Source organism: Plectropomus leopardus, chromosome 5, assembly GCF_008729295.1.
Source record: "Plectropomus leopardus isolate mb chromosome 5, YSFRI_Pleo_2.0, whole genome shotgun sequence".
Classification (NCBI taxonomy): domain Eukaryota; kingdom Metazoa; phylum Chordata; class Actinopteri; order Perciformes; family Serranidae; genus Plectropomus; species Plectropomus leopardus.
In genome coordinates this window covers 25,688,264-25,702,273 of record NC_056467.1, presented here as the reverse complement: position 1 = coordinate 25,702,273, position 14,010 = coordinate 25,688,264, and the positions used below count along the sequence as shown (strand labels likewise).

General features: G+C 39.2%; 1 protein-coding gene across 1 annotated transcript in view; it reads right to left on the bottom strand.

Moving 5' to 3' along the window:
* Nucleotides 1-2,415, bottom strand: part of LOC121943725 (protein furry homolog) — a 72,608-nt gene extending 70,193 nt beyond the window's left edge. The window contains exon 1 of the mRNA XM_042487325.1: nucleotides 2,314-2,415. The gene's annotated coding sequence lies outside the window, so the exon portion shown is untranslated. The remainder of the gene's footprint in view (nucleotides 1-2,313) is intronic.
* Between the last annotated feature and the right edge of the window lie 11,595 nt (nucleotides 2,416-14,010).

Below are 14,010 nucleotides of genomic sequence, written 5' to 3'. Positions count from 1 at the left end.
TACTCCCTATTCCTTTGCCAATATTATTGTACATCCCTATTCAACAGGTTGCTTGTTCTCTAAACAGCTCTGGGTTGGGTCAACACACATAAGAACCATTCAAGGGCTGCAAACAAGTCCACAATGTGCACCTGTTACCTGCTCTACTTGCCTATTATCAACCTGCGGAGGGAGGGGCTTCACTGAACACATGCAGCCACTGTGGCCTCTGAACACAAGAGACCAGGTGAGGTGAACAGCGTGCATATCCAGTTACACTGAGGTGATTAAGTTCTTATGCATTGTACATCAACAGGATTGCCTTGATTGCTTTTGGGGAGAAAAATCACCTATTTATTGCCCCTGAAAGGATATCTGAACATTTGCCCAATGTCAGCATGGTATGCTCACTAACTTTAAATTATCGATTCTTTTTTGGCAGGTGGGTAGCCCAGGGGTTTATCTGAGATACTCAGTAGAGATTATAAAAATCAAAAAGGAAAAATGTGTTAAGTTGAGCTGTTAAAGCCTTCATTATATCCACTGCCTACAGGCATGCACAGACTCTCTCATGAGGGAGGGCTGAAAATCTTTGAAAGTACTAGTCTCTGCTAAAGACGCTTCAATAATCCTAGTGGCAGTGTATGTGTTTCAATTTGAAAACTGTCTCTAAAAATGTACTTCTACTATCTTTAAATGGTGCGAGTAGGCCTGTGTTTCTACTGATTACCCTATTTGTCAGCTTAATGAAAAAGTAACTGAAAAGGAAGTTTGGATATTGATATGGATATCAATATTAATAGTAGTAATATTAACTGAAGCATCGTTTTACAGAGTTTTTTGTGTGCGACATTTTTTTTATATTTAAATGCGCAAAAATGACAGCGCACAAGTTGCACTGACGGCAATAATATCAAGTCAGTTGAAGTCAAAATTATTTATGGAGTGCTGCTGCACAAACATGTTTGCTCTCTCTGTGTCGCAGAAATAGCACCAAACAAACAGTGACAACTAGATCTGTGTACAGAAAGTTGGAAAATCCTCATTTATACATCTGCAAGTCAGATTTGAGAATATCTTCATGCAAATAAAACTGACACTGTGACTTTCTTGAGATGGTGGATCTGCAGAGAAACACAATTCTTTAAATTTCTGACTGACTTATGTATGCAAATTAGTGAATGTTTTTTAAGTTGTGCAATTCTTAAGAATGGAAATGGAAAGGAGACAATACTAGAGATGTTTTAGATAAGGTGGAAATTGTATTTGCCACAAGGTCCAAAACTGTTGATCTACTTGTTTTTATGCTTTTCCTTCTAGAGGTCCCTTTAATATGTTGATTTATAGAATGGACACAGAAGGTCACTACTGACTACTGAATAATGCAAATATGGAAAAAGTCCACTGTTGCAAACTGTTGTGCAAACGACAGAAATAAGAACTGGATGCAGCATCCAAATGTTCATCATGGATTGCCAGGGCACTGGAGTCTATCCAGCATGCATGGAGCTAGAGTAGAGCTGGCTAAAGTGTGGCCCGTGGGCCAATGTTGGCCTGCCATAAGATTCCATAGTTAAAGTTTTCTGATAATCTGAGCATGGTGGGCAGGCTGACACTTTGTGCAAAAAGTCTGTTTGCGTGAGGTAACAAAAAACAAAGGCAGAAACAGATGTAAAGGCATTTCAATTAAGGGAACTTAGGTGGCTATCCTAGTATAATTTTACATGTTAACACTTCACTACAGAACAGTATGTTTATGCTATTAGCCCTTGCCCACCATTAAGTTTCAGTTTTGGCCCTCCACGTGATTAAAGAGGTCACTTCCTGGGCAGGTATGATAGGGATGACACATTTTAAGAATTGTACAGTTTCACTTTTTCTTTCATTTTAAGGAATCAGGGTTTCAGTATTTTGGGATTTCCAAAAAAATATGCATTTTAAGGCAAATTTGGGTCAACAAATTCACAAAACACTTTTCAACACGAGATCACCCTCTCCGGGTAAAACTAACGGACATTAAACTAAAGTAGATTGGTTAATTCTGTGAACTAAAGCGTGCAGTGTTTCAGCATTTATCGTTCCGTTTTATTTACAACACCCCAAAATGCGATTTAACAAGAAGACCGTAAAATTCAGAGCAATTATGGCGGCCAGATTATTATTTAAAGGTGAAAGAAAGGCCGAAGTTACAGGAAAAAAGCACAGAGGGAAAAGGACACAGTTTTTGTCCAGCTTGAAAACAACACCAGGCTACAGTTACTGCACCGAAGGATGAAGTGCAGAAACAGCAGAAACTTCCACAGACTTGTCAACATTTGAAAAGATGATAAATACCTTCGACTGCAGCAGGTGCGGTTGTTTTGCTTACTCCATCTCCACAGGAGAAGTGAGTCTAAGTTTGAGCCTCCCGGCGATCCACTTGTTCTGATGCACTCTTCTACCCCTCGGTCGGTCGGTCTCCCTCCATCAGCTCTGCAGAGACAGACTCCGCCCCCAGCGGCACCCTGCTCCTGTCCTCGTGAATAATGAAAAAGTTGCAAAGCATTGGCTTTCTTCAGTCTGCACGGTGACCTGCCTCAGGCCCATGTGAGCCGCTCTCTAACACATCTGCGGCCCTGTGGTTAGTTTCACAGGGAAACTCTAATAATTCATGGGGTTAATGATATTGTGAAACAGGTCCAAATTTCACTATGGTGTTCAAACGAGACACACAATAGATATTTGTATGGAAAAAAATACCCACATTCATTAAAAATATATAATGCAAATAAAATCCCAATCCAGTCTGATAAGAAACGCCTACCAAATATGTTTTGCTGAAAACAAAAAGCAAAAATGTTTTGCAAACCTTTTCACCTTCTTTTTCTTTTATGCAGACAGATGAATTATATTTCTTAAAATGCATTTGACACAATATCCAGTGTGTAGTAGGCCTGTCTATTGGCAGAAATGGTAGCCTATATGATATTCATAACTAAGTTTTCCTCTGTTTATAAATCACTTGAAAATAAGAATGACCGTGTTTTCGTTACTTTATGGTATGTGTCCAGAGGGTCAGTCAATCCCACGCCTCCCATTGCGCAATGAATACTATTAGCGTTTCTTTTGTGTGTGTGTGTGTGTGTGTGTTGAGGGGGGTTCCACACCTTATTTGCATAAAGTTAAATCAAGGCTACTTTATGCAAATCAGGGGCTTCCAGCATGACTCGCTGCCTAGAGAAACTCCAGAAAAACTTTCAAAGGAAGAATCATTTAAAAAGAAGACAGATTCAGCTACCGCATGGTTTATACCTCACCTCAGATGTTTTAAGAAAAACATTTCCATGAGCTGTTTTCATAATATGTAAGAGAAAGTTTAAAAACGATCCACCATGTTAGTCCGGTTTGAAATCTGGGAGCTTACAGTCCATGGGTCTAATGATACACTCATTACACATCCAATGCAGGGACTCTCACACCAAAGACGCCTGTGGACATATTCCATTTTGTCTGCCATGTTAATCTACAGAAGCTCAGAGTGGACAATATAATCACTGGCCCGAGATAGAGCAACTTGCATTTTTGCCCCATCGCCGCCATAGTTCTACTATGCATTTGACACATGGGAGGAGTTCTTCAAACCCCCCCCCACCCCCGCTAGATGCCACTACATCCTACACACTGGACCTTTAATGGGTATTTTTAAAGAAACAATTACAAAGCATGGACCAAAGCCACATACAACTGCATTCATGACCAACAGGATTTTTTGTCCCTACCTTGTTCCTGATTTAGCTTGTATACAAATACATCTGAGCACAGGAGAAAACAAAACATGAAATTAATAAAGAAAACTAACAATGTTCCAATGAAGGAACTTAAGTTTAAAAACACCTGATCAATCGTGATCATGACTGATCCCTCACTAATAACTGTCTGAGTTACTGAGTTATTTGTATATAAAGTATACTGCTGCAACTACATAATACTGTAGGCTTTTATACACACATTTGATGCACAGTGAGCTGGTATTCACAATGAGCGCTGTCATTTGAGCTGCTCACTTTTGTTTTCCTTGAAAAAATGTTGTTTAATGGTTGCACAACAAATCCACAAGAAAGGAATATTAAATAAGAAATAATCTTGGAGACCAAATTCAGGGAATATGTTTCACAATGGCCTTGACCCAAAAAATAAAAAAAGAAGTTACCTATAAGTTGTAAGTAAACAGAAAATCCAGTGTGATGAGTATTGCACTGATGTCTACATTGAGAAGGGCCACTGCTTTGAACTTTAAGTGGAAAATGTTTAATGAGGATCCAGCAGATGGCGTCCAAGAACATGATAAGAGTGAAAATCTCTTCAAAAAAGAGGTGATGAGGAGCAGCAACACTGACATGAGTTTGGAAAATAATGAGCCTGAGGAGTGGAGAAGAGAATGATTTTCAAAAAGATGACCAAGAAAAGGTAAGTGTGCATAATAGCCTACAACTTGATGTTTTGTTTTTAATTTGCAATGGAGCTTTAAACACCCACACTTCCTGCAAAAATACCATCTACGAATATCTCTCAGGGCTCTTATAAATGTGATATAAAGTTAGAATCTAAGATCCATATTGCTTTAAAAAAAACCAAAAAAGAAAACCTTTGTTATGTGTAAAGTTGTAGCCTCAAAGAAACACAGCTGTTGTTGATGAGAGCATATACCCTGACAAGGATGGTACGCAGTTCAATGGCTTGCCATCAACCTCTCAGACATCACTGGTTTAGCACTCAGGGAGAAAATGCTACTGATTCAAGATGATGGCATGCCCAAGGGCTCTGTCCAGACCACGACAACAAAATTGCTTTGTCAACTGTATGCCCACACCAGAGCTTGTCATGGTGACAGCACAGCTCAACAGCACTACTGAGTTATAGAGCACCAGGTGCACTAGGAGACAAAACATTAAAAAACATATTTTTCTTCTCACATAACAGAGATATAAACAGACATATGCACGAAATAATGTGTGGTCTTATAAAGCCAGCATGTATTCAGCTTGAATAAAAAGTAGCGATGCAATTTGCCAGGTGTTCTTGGCTGCAACATATTAGCTGTGGTGATAATTCTGTTGCCCATCAATGAAATAACACATCAGCGCCCCAACACAAAAGAAAGACGGAATTCAAAGTGGTTGCATAAGTCAGCACCGCAGCTCTGACCTGATCCAAGCGTTCCTTTCTGGTTCCTTCGCCGAATAGAGAAAAGGTTGCAGGAAAAAGGAGGATGTGGATGACTGTCACAGCGCAGCACTGCACCTTGATGCACTTGCAGGTAGTTTTCAGCTGAGATGAAAGTCTGCAAACCAATTAAAAAGAGATTCCATAAACTGGCTGTGAAAGCCATGACCCACACAGACATGCATAAAATCACATTAGCCACATCTTCTTCAAAGTAAGTCATGTTTTACTATCCACTTGGGGGGGTGTATAGGTTCAATGTCTACTTGACATTTTTCAGGGGTATTCTGTGGCTGCTGATACTCCCGCAGCACCTCCACATGGGATTTTCTTGCCATAATAATTAAGTTTTCAGCTTGGAACCTACCTCACAGCTGAAAGTCCAAGGCACGATGACCCTTGATTCATGCTTTGGGTCTCTTAATGGGGAATACGGGTCTGCCTTTGAAACCTTTGAGTTATAGCACAAGAGATCAGACCCCCACTGAGAGGCGGCTGCAGAGGGAGAAGGCACTGAAGCGGCAGGTCAGGAGTGTGGATCAAAGCTCTCATGTCTTGCAGGGATGCTTTGACTAGATGGTTTGGGCTGTGCCACACGATTCCACAAACAGTATTGATGAGGCTTAAGATGAGCTGTGCTTCTCCAGCGAGCTCTGCTAAGCATTTGAAAAAGGACACATAGTGATGTTTTTGTGCCACAGACCTGTAATGGATGTCTGATATATGAACAGGGGGATGATTTATCAGGGTTGTCTGTATTTAGGGAATGTGATAAATCAGTAGCACAGAGCTTTGCACCATAATGTGAATTCCCATCAAACACACCAAAGAGTGAGTGTCGAAAAATATCATTAACATAGTTCAGATAATTGGAGTTGACTGAGGTATTTGTAATTCTTGTCCAAAGAGAAGCTTGGCACAATTAGCAGTGGCTCCTTGAAGAGAAGCTTAAAAGCAGCAGGTGATGTTGTTGTTATTTGGAGAGGATGAAATGAGAAATGAGGTGAGAGTGGATAAGTATAAAGACTAAGTGAGAACTTCAAGGCTACTTGAAAAAGCCAGAGATTAATGTCTGGTTTTAACTCTAACAAACAGTTGGTCGATGCAACTAATGGTTTTCCAGACAGATGGAAAGTGTACAATTTGCATGCAGGACCTGGGGAGGCGTAAAGACGCCACCTCGCACTATTGATGTTTTTCTACCAACATCTTAAGGGCTAAATACTTGAGCAAGCTTTTCAATCACTGATTTTTGAATCGTCTCCAAAGCCTTACTTGCACGCTGACAGCTCCAAATGGCAGCAAGAAAAACTGTTTATACCCAGAATTCATGTATCATCAGTAAACTGCGCACAGCACGCTCATGTTTACTCACCCGGGCTGTGATTGCTTTATGCCAAAGGATACCAAAGGGATGAGAGAGGCAAAAGATCTAATGAGACCAACCTTCACTGAATGGAGCAGTCGCTTGCTGTTTCTATTTCGCCTTTGAATTTGGTTATTTTCTCTGAGCTGACAAGTGTTCAGGGTCACACTTGGCGGGGGTGTGACACTCTTCTCCACCACAGTCCCATTTTCTGATCTAGACTGCTGAAACAGGTGTATTTTACCATAAATATCTTGCCTAGTGTGGCGTTAAAGCTACGCTGCCACCCTTATTATGTGCTCTAATGCCACCACAACAAAGGCATGTTTAATGTGCATTTCAAGGCTATTTGCACATGAGCAGAGATGATCAATGAAAAAATGGTAAAAGCATAATACATTTTGTAAGTTAAGGTAAGAATCTACATCTGGTGTGCAACCAAACCTGAAACGTGGTGATAATTATCTCCCACATTATTGCATTCTCTTTCACACCAGTGCTCAGAGAAAAATTCTCCTTCGGTGAAGGACCTGGAATTTACATAGAGAGGTCAAGGAGGGACAAGGGATGGTATGAAATTAAAAGACAATATAATATATTATTCAGATAAACCAGTTACAATTGACTTAAGTGCAAATCAGGAGCTGGCAGCTTCAGCCACAGCAATGATTTCCTTTTATGCACAGCTAGTCACTTGGCACACCGTGCACGGCACACTGCAGCCCCCATGCTCTGCACAACTAAGAGGACTTTAATGGGTTTTTCTTTCCACTTCAGATTTAGCAACAAAACCTACAGCCACTTGCTGGTAAGGACATCAGTGGAGTCACACCTGTCTCGTTTGAGTGCATTTTACGTGGTCAGCGTTTCACACACAACAATGTATCCTTGAGGTGGCTTGTAAGGAACTTGTGGCTTTACACCCCGATTGTTGGCTTTAAAGAGGTAGTGATTACGTGACTCGCACATGTTGTGAGTTTCTATTTATCTACTTGTCACAGACCGTTTCAGTCAAAAGACACAGAGGTAAGATAAGTTTATATTTTTTTCATTCATTTAGGGCTGTAGAAATGGAGAAAATGAAATGTCATACCTCGATATCAATATTACGACGATATTGTAGTGTTGACTATTGGTGCTTTGACAACATATTTACACCATGAGATTTTTGATAACTAATAAGGTATGATGACTAAGTGGGTAAAGTCAAATAATAGAACAACTAAGGCAGTCTAGTTAAGGAAATCCCACTTCTTTACCGTAATTCAACTTTTTTTAAACCTGGAAAAGGCAACTCATACGATAATATATTCAAATAAAACATGTCTATTCTTACATCATCATATTACCCAGCTCTAAGTTGTGTCAACATCCCAAGACATAGAGATGAGTAGTGTATAGGTGGTGCAACTGAGTTTTTCAGACAAGAATACATCACTTTCATGCCTGTGAAAAATATGATGGATCTGCTTAATTTGCATGTTTTCCACTCGTGGCTAATTTGGACATTATTATTTTATATTAGGAATGTATTTGGCTTAGCTGTCAAACTGTTAATATAATGGTATTTAGATAAGAAATTACAAGCGTGAGGAGAAATTAGTCTGATATATGTTCCCTGTACAACACTTTACTGTAAACTTTAAAGATGATTGAGTGTTTCCGCTTCACTGCTGTCAAGCTCATATCATCGCTTGTAATAAATATGATGACCTTTACATCTCTATGTCTAATTCTGGTTTAATTTGAACAAGTCTTTATGACCTTGACTTTTTTATTGTTGTTGTTGTTATGATGGCTCAGTGATTCCTATTGAATTCTCCACATGTGGGGCACCAAAAACAAATTGATCTTAAGTAAATGAGTATGAGTTTATAGTGTATAATAGACATTGATGTGAAAGCTGCAAAAAAGCTGGAACATCTGTGTGTTTGTATGAGCAACATCAGTCTTCCTGTTAGGAGTGTTTTGGAAAGCAGAGGTGAGCACTGTGCATCATTTTCCTGGAACTGATGCTCCAATTCATCATCCCCTCTCTGGTTTCAATCTGTCCTCTACCTGCTAATCTCCCCCAGGAGGGATAGCAGGCCTGGGCCCGGCACAAAAGCATGCAGGAAGGCCGCTTGTTTATCTTTGATTTTATCAACAATCTGCTTCTCCGGAAATATAACACACTACAAGACGCCACAGCTTCAAGTTATGAGGCTGCTGAAAGAAATACCACTCAAAATTAAAAGATGCCCCATTGAGGATGCCCAGATGGGCTTATAACATCATTTTGAAGATGGTTATTCTTGGGCATATTATAACTTGCAATAACTAAGATGCATCCTGGACCCTGTTTTTTCCATGTTTTTGTGTCTAAGTGACTGAAAGAGACAAACATTTTTTGGAATTTCTCCAGTATTGGGCAAGAGGACTGCAGCAGCCAGAGGCAAAACTACCTGCATGGCAACATTAGTGGGCAATTGAACATCTAGAATGTTAAAGTACAAAAACAAGTTAAGTAACAAACAAAAACACTTTTAGTGGACATAAAGTGACGGTGCACAAATGAGGTTACATTGCAGTCCCTTTTAGACGGATGCTGCCCTCTCACTTAATCTTGAACCAATTTCAAAAACTGTTGTTTCCATAGTTACTTAGACACAACAACATAGGGAAATAGGGTCCAGGTTGAAAAATACCAAAGTTACCCTTCAATAAATGTAGAAAAGATTATCAATCAATCTGTCTTGCACAGAGACCTTAAATATTAAAATGAATCCTACTTCTCACTCCATTTATTGACGTGCTACACAAAGAAACATCTGTCCCAGAATCTGCACAATGTGCAAACAGTAAGCTGCTTATTGCATGTTTTTTAGTGTAAGGCATGGAATTTGTCCTCTGGTCGTCTCCTAATTTGATTATTGTGTACAGAGCTAAAGGATTAAGGGTGGTGATATCAAATTATTATCTGCAGGAATATGTATCACCCTTTTGTGTTTTACACCAATTTGCCTCACATAACTGGATTGGACAACTTCAATCAGAGTCTCTATCAGTGACTATAAATCTCTAACAGATGGCAAGTTGAAACTAATAATAATGAGACATTCAAACAGAGCACACTTGCAGGGAAGCAAATGCAGACAAATTACACAATATCACAGACAATATATTCTTAATGTTCCTATGCTGCTTATAATGCAGCTATTACTCATGAACATGATGTGTAATGCTATTTCAGTAAGCCAAACAGAGTTACACACCATTTTTAATCTTCATATATCTTGCGGAATTAGATGTCTCATATTTCTAACAGTGCAATATCCTCTCCCATTAACACAATCAAATGCATTGCTAATTACATCTGTGATGTTTTTTCAAAATGCTTCAGATAAATAGCATAAACACTCAGTCGACCACAAGGCATTTCAGTCCAGAGGTGACTGCAGTACAATAAAAATCCATTACAACTTTGGCAAAGCAATCATGTCTGGGTGAGAAGGTTAACGCAAGCAATAAGGACATGCTTACTTGCATCTGAACTTTGTTTGCCTTCCACTGTTCTGTGAGAACAATGAAGTGGGTAAGTAAAGTATGGAGTAAAGCGTCCAGTCCACAGGTGGATAATGAGACAATGGCTCCCTGGGCACACGCATGCAAAAGGCCCCACCACCTCTTCTACAAAGGAGCAAGACACACAGACTTTGATGGTTAAGCCTCTTTTTGGCCCTGTTCTGGCTCTTTTTAGCTGCTTTGAATCTTTTTTTTTTTTCAACTGGTATAGTTTTACAGCTATTTCACATCTCTTTGTAGTCTTTTTGTGTCGCTTTGTAGTCAAGTCTCTTTGTGGTGTTTTTGCAACTTTTCCTTGTCGCACATCTCTTTGACTGATATTTTGTAGGTGAAGGCCAGGGGAGCCAGGGACACTTTTGGCCCATTTTCAAATACGTCCATTGTTCAGTCAAGACTTGTGCAAGGTTTTTGGCCATTTGGTGATGCTCCACTAATATCTCAATAACCATTCACTACTTTGTGATGAAATTTGCTACACACTTTCATTTCCCCCTCAAGATGAATCTTAATAACTTTGTTGAACCCCTGACTTTTTATGTAGCACCATCATTATTAAGTCAAACTTTCAGCATATCCAAGTTTATGATTAAACCTGCAACACTTATGACATTACCATCAGCCCCAGCTTTAATTTGTTCGTGCCAATTAGTAAATGTTAGAATGCCAACACCCTAAACTATGATAATGGAAAGAGTTGTGCAGGGATTACTTTTTGAAGGCCACAGCGGAAGTTAGTCTTGCTCTTGTTGTCAAAAAGCCTCTTTGATTTTTCCATTTGATTTTGTATTATTGCAGCAAATAAGCTCTGTGTAAAACAAAAGTGTATGGTATTTACACATTTTGTTCAGCAAGATAATCCTCATACATGGACACCTCTTTGGTTATTTTTGGATGCAATTACCAGGGGTTAAAAGCTAACATTAGGCTATGAACAAACTACACTAGGACAGCATGACTTAGTGTCACCACTACAACGAGGCTTTGAAGCTGTCTGTAGTCTTATTTAGCCACTTGTTAGCAATTGCAAATTGCAATTGCTTCAGAATTCACAAATGGGGCATTCACTGAATTGTTATGTTTGAGAACCAAAAGTGAGGTTAAGGTTGTGCTAACCACTGAACCTATTTTGGGCATCTAACAAAAACCCTATTCAAAAAAACCCATTGATATCAAGATGGGGAACTGTAAATGCTAATTTCTACATATGGTAAATCATAGTAAACATTATACCAGCCAACCATTAGGATTTAAGCATGATGGTGTTAGTACAAAGCACTGCTGTGCTTAAGTACAGCCGAGCTGCTAGCACAGCAGTAGAGTCGTTTTTTGGGTTGTTTTTTATTTTTTTAAATAAATCAAAGAAATCGAAAATCAAAGTACCTGAAGTCATACACTGCTAAAACGTCTTCGACTTGAAACAGGCAAGTAAACTGAACAGAGAGCACAGTGAGATTATTGCTTTAAAGAAAAGTAGAGACTGTCTGTATCTCGCTCTCTTCAAAGTCCCTGTGCAGAGGACAGATGAAACAACAGAGCTTCATTCGGTTTTAAATGTCAAGCTTGATTACATCTTTTCCTTTTTTCTACTGATCAGTTGAAAGTTTTTTGCACCTGGCATAATAATAAGTAATATTAATGACCACTGAGACACATTACTGTAGAAACAGTGGACTGATATGAGTAGATTTATACTGAATGACAGAATGAATTTATCCCCAAGCACCCTGAGTTATTATAACTCAGACAAGGGACATAAACTGTGAGCGTGTATGTGTCTGTTATCTGTGTTTTTTTTCTGTAGCATGTTGGCTGTGTGCCTACAGAGGAATTATACCAGTCATATTGACAGTTTCACTGGTCTAATTAAAATTTCAAACACGCTCGAGGATTCACCATAATTATTCTTTCACAATCATCATATGGTGAAACTGAAGATGCAAGCACTTAAGGGAGATAATGATTTCACTCCGACATTTTTAACCACTTGTTTCTGTCCCTGACTCATACAGTTCATTTGTATGAACTTGTATGAAATTTGTATCAGTCGAAACTCAAAGAGTAGAAAAAAACAGACCTGGTCACACAAAGTAGAACAGGACTAGCACCTCTTTGTTGTTTCATGCCATAGCTACTGAAGGTCAAATTCCTTTGAAAAGATCCTAGCTAGGTGCTGGATGTGTTCTGCATTCATACTGTAGAAGCCTAAATACAGCTCTAACATCTGGAGTGTGGTCCTAAATGTTGAGGAAAAGAATAAAAAAAGAAAACTAGACCATAGCTTCAAGGGAGTCATAATGGCAGTCAGTCCAGAGACCAGAAGAAAATGTTGGCATGGTACATTTCTGCAAACCAGCGTTACATCTGTGCATTTTATAAGAATCATTTTTTTTCTTTAAAGTGACATAGTTCTGATAACAAGTATTTGAGTTGACTCTGTCACTTGGGGATGGAGGGAATGGTAGATTGTGTGACAGAAATGCAAGATGGCTTCCAAGCTGCAGACCACTATTTGAGAGAGACATCTGTGGCATTTTCAACATTTTTTTAGCAAAATACTTGCAGCATTTCCATGGTGATTATGCCACCAAAACCGGCTGGTTTGTATTTCCATTTCCAATGAGAAATTTGCCATCAAAACTGGTTGCTTTTTTAGCAAGACATTGGTGGCATTTCTAGCAGTGTTTTTACCACAAAAACCTTTTTTCTTTAGCAAGACATGGTTGGGATTTAAAGCTGCAATTATGCCACCAAAAGTGGTTGCTTCAGCAGTGATTTTGCCACCAAGATGGCTGTTTTTAGCTAGACATTGGTGGAAATCCAGCAGGTTTTTTGCCACCAAAACTGGTTGTTTTTTTCACCTGTAATTATGCCACCAAAACTGGTTACTTTTAAAAAGACATCAGCTGTATTGCCAACTGCTATTTTGCCACCAAGATGGCTCTTTTCGGCAAGACATTGGTGGCAATTCCAGCATAGATTCACCATTAAAATGGCTGTTTTTTATCTGGACATTGCTAACAATTCTGCTGGCGACTGTGCCACTACAGCAATCGTTTTCCAGTGAGATATTGGCAGCATTTCCAGAAGCGATTTGCAACTAAAATGTCTGTTTTTAGCAAGACACTGGCAACATTTCTAGCAGTGATTGTGCAACCAAAATGGCCAAAACGTGGTCTTTTCTGAACCATAAACCAGGTATTTTTGTGCCTGATCATAACCCCCCATTCACTTCAGCATTATTGAAACATAAATTGTCAACATATCTGCTGCATAATAGCGTATAAATGTTACATATCAGTGATTTGCATAAACGTACACTGCCAACATTTATTCTGCTGATTCGGATGCTGCAGTTACATATTTTATAGTCAGAGAGAAACAACGTGAACCAATTTTTAGTCAACCCCTGACCCCCTCATCTGCAATTTGCTATTTATATTTGTACTCTGCTATTTTAGTTTGGCTGAGTGGGCACTAATGGATCTTGTAATTAACGGGTTTCCTTCATTGTGCCTAATTATTTGTGTTTGCTTTCTGATTTTATATTACAGTACAGCATTTGTAGGGAAGATACTGATTGGATCTGGTCTCTACAGGCTCTGAGGGCAGAGCATGATGTTAGACAAGATTTAGGGGTTGAATTCCCACTGATGCGAAAAAAGGAAAGGTACTCGAGCACTTTGAATAAAAGAGTCCATAAAATTACCTTTATTAAAAAGATATGCTTGTACCTTATCATAGATTTAGATGCAGAATGGAAACAAAACAATTGTACAACAAGTATGCAAGTAACAGTAAGATGAAACCAGCAGGATGATTTAAGAAGGACCAGGGCAGCCAGGAAACCTAGTCTCGAATGCATGAAAGAAATTGCTATTCAGTTGTAGCTACCATGCTGC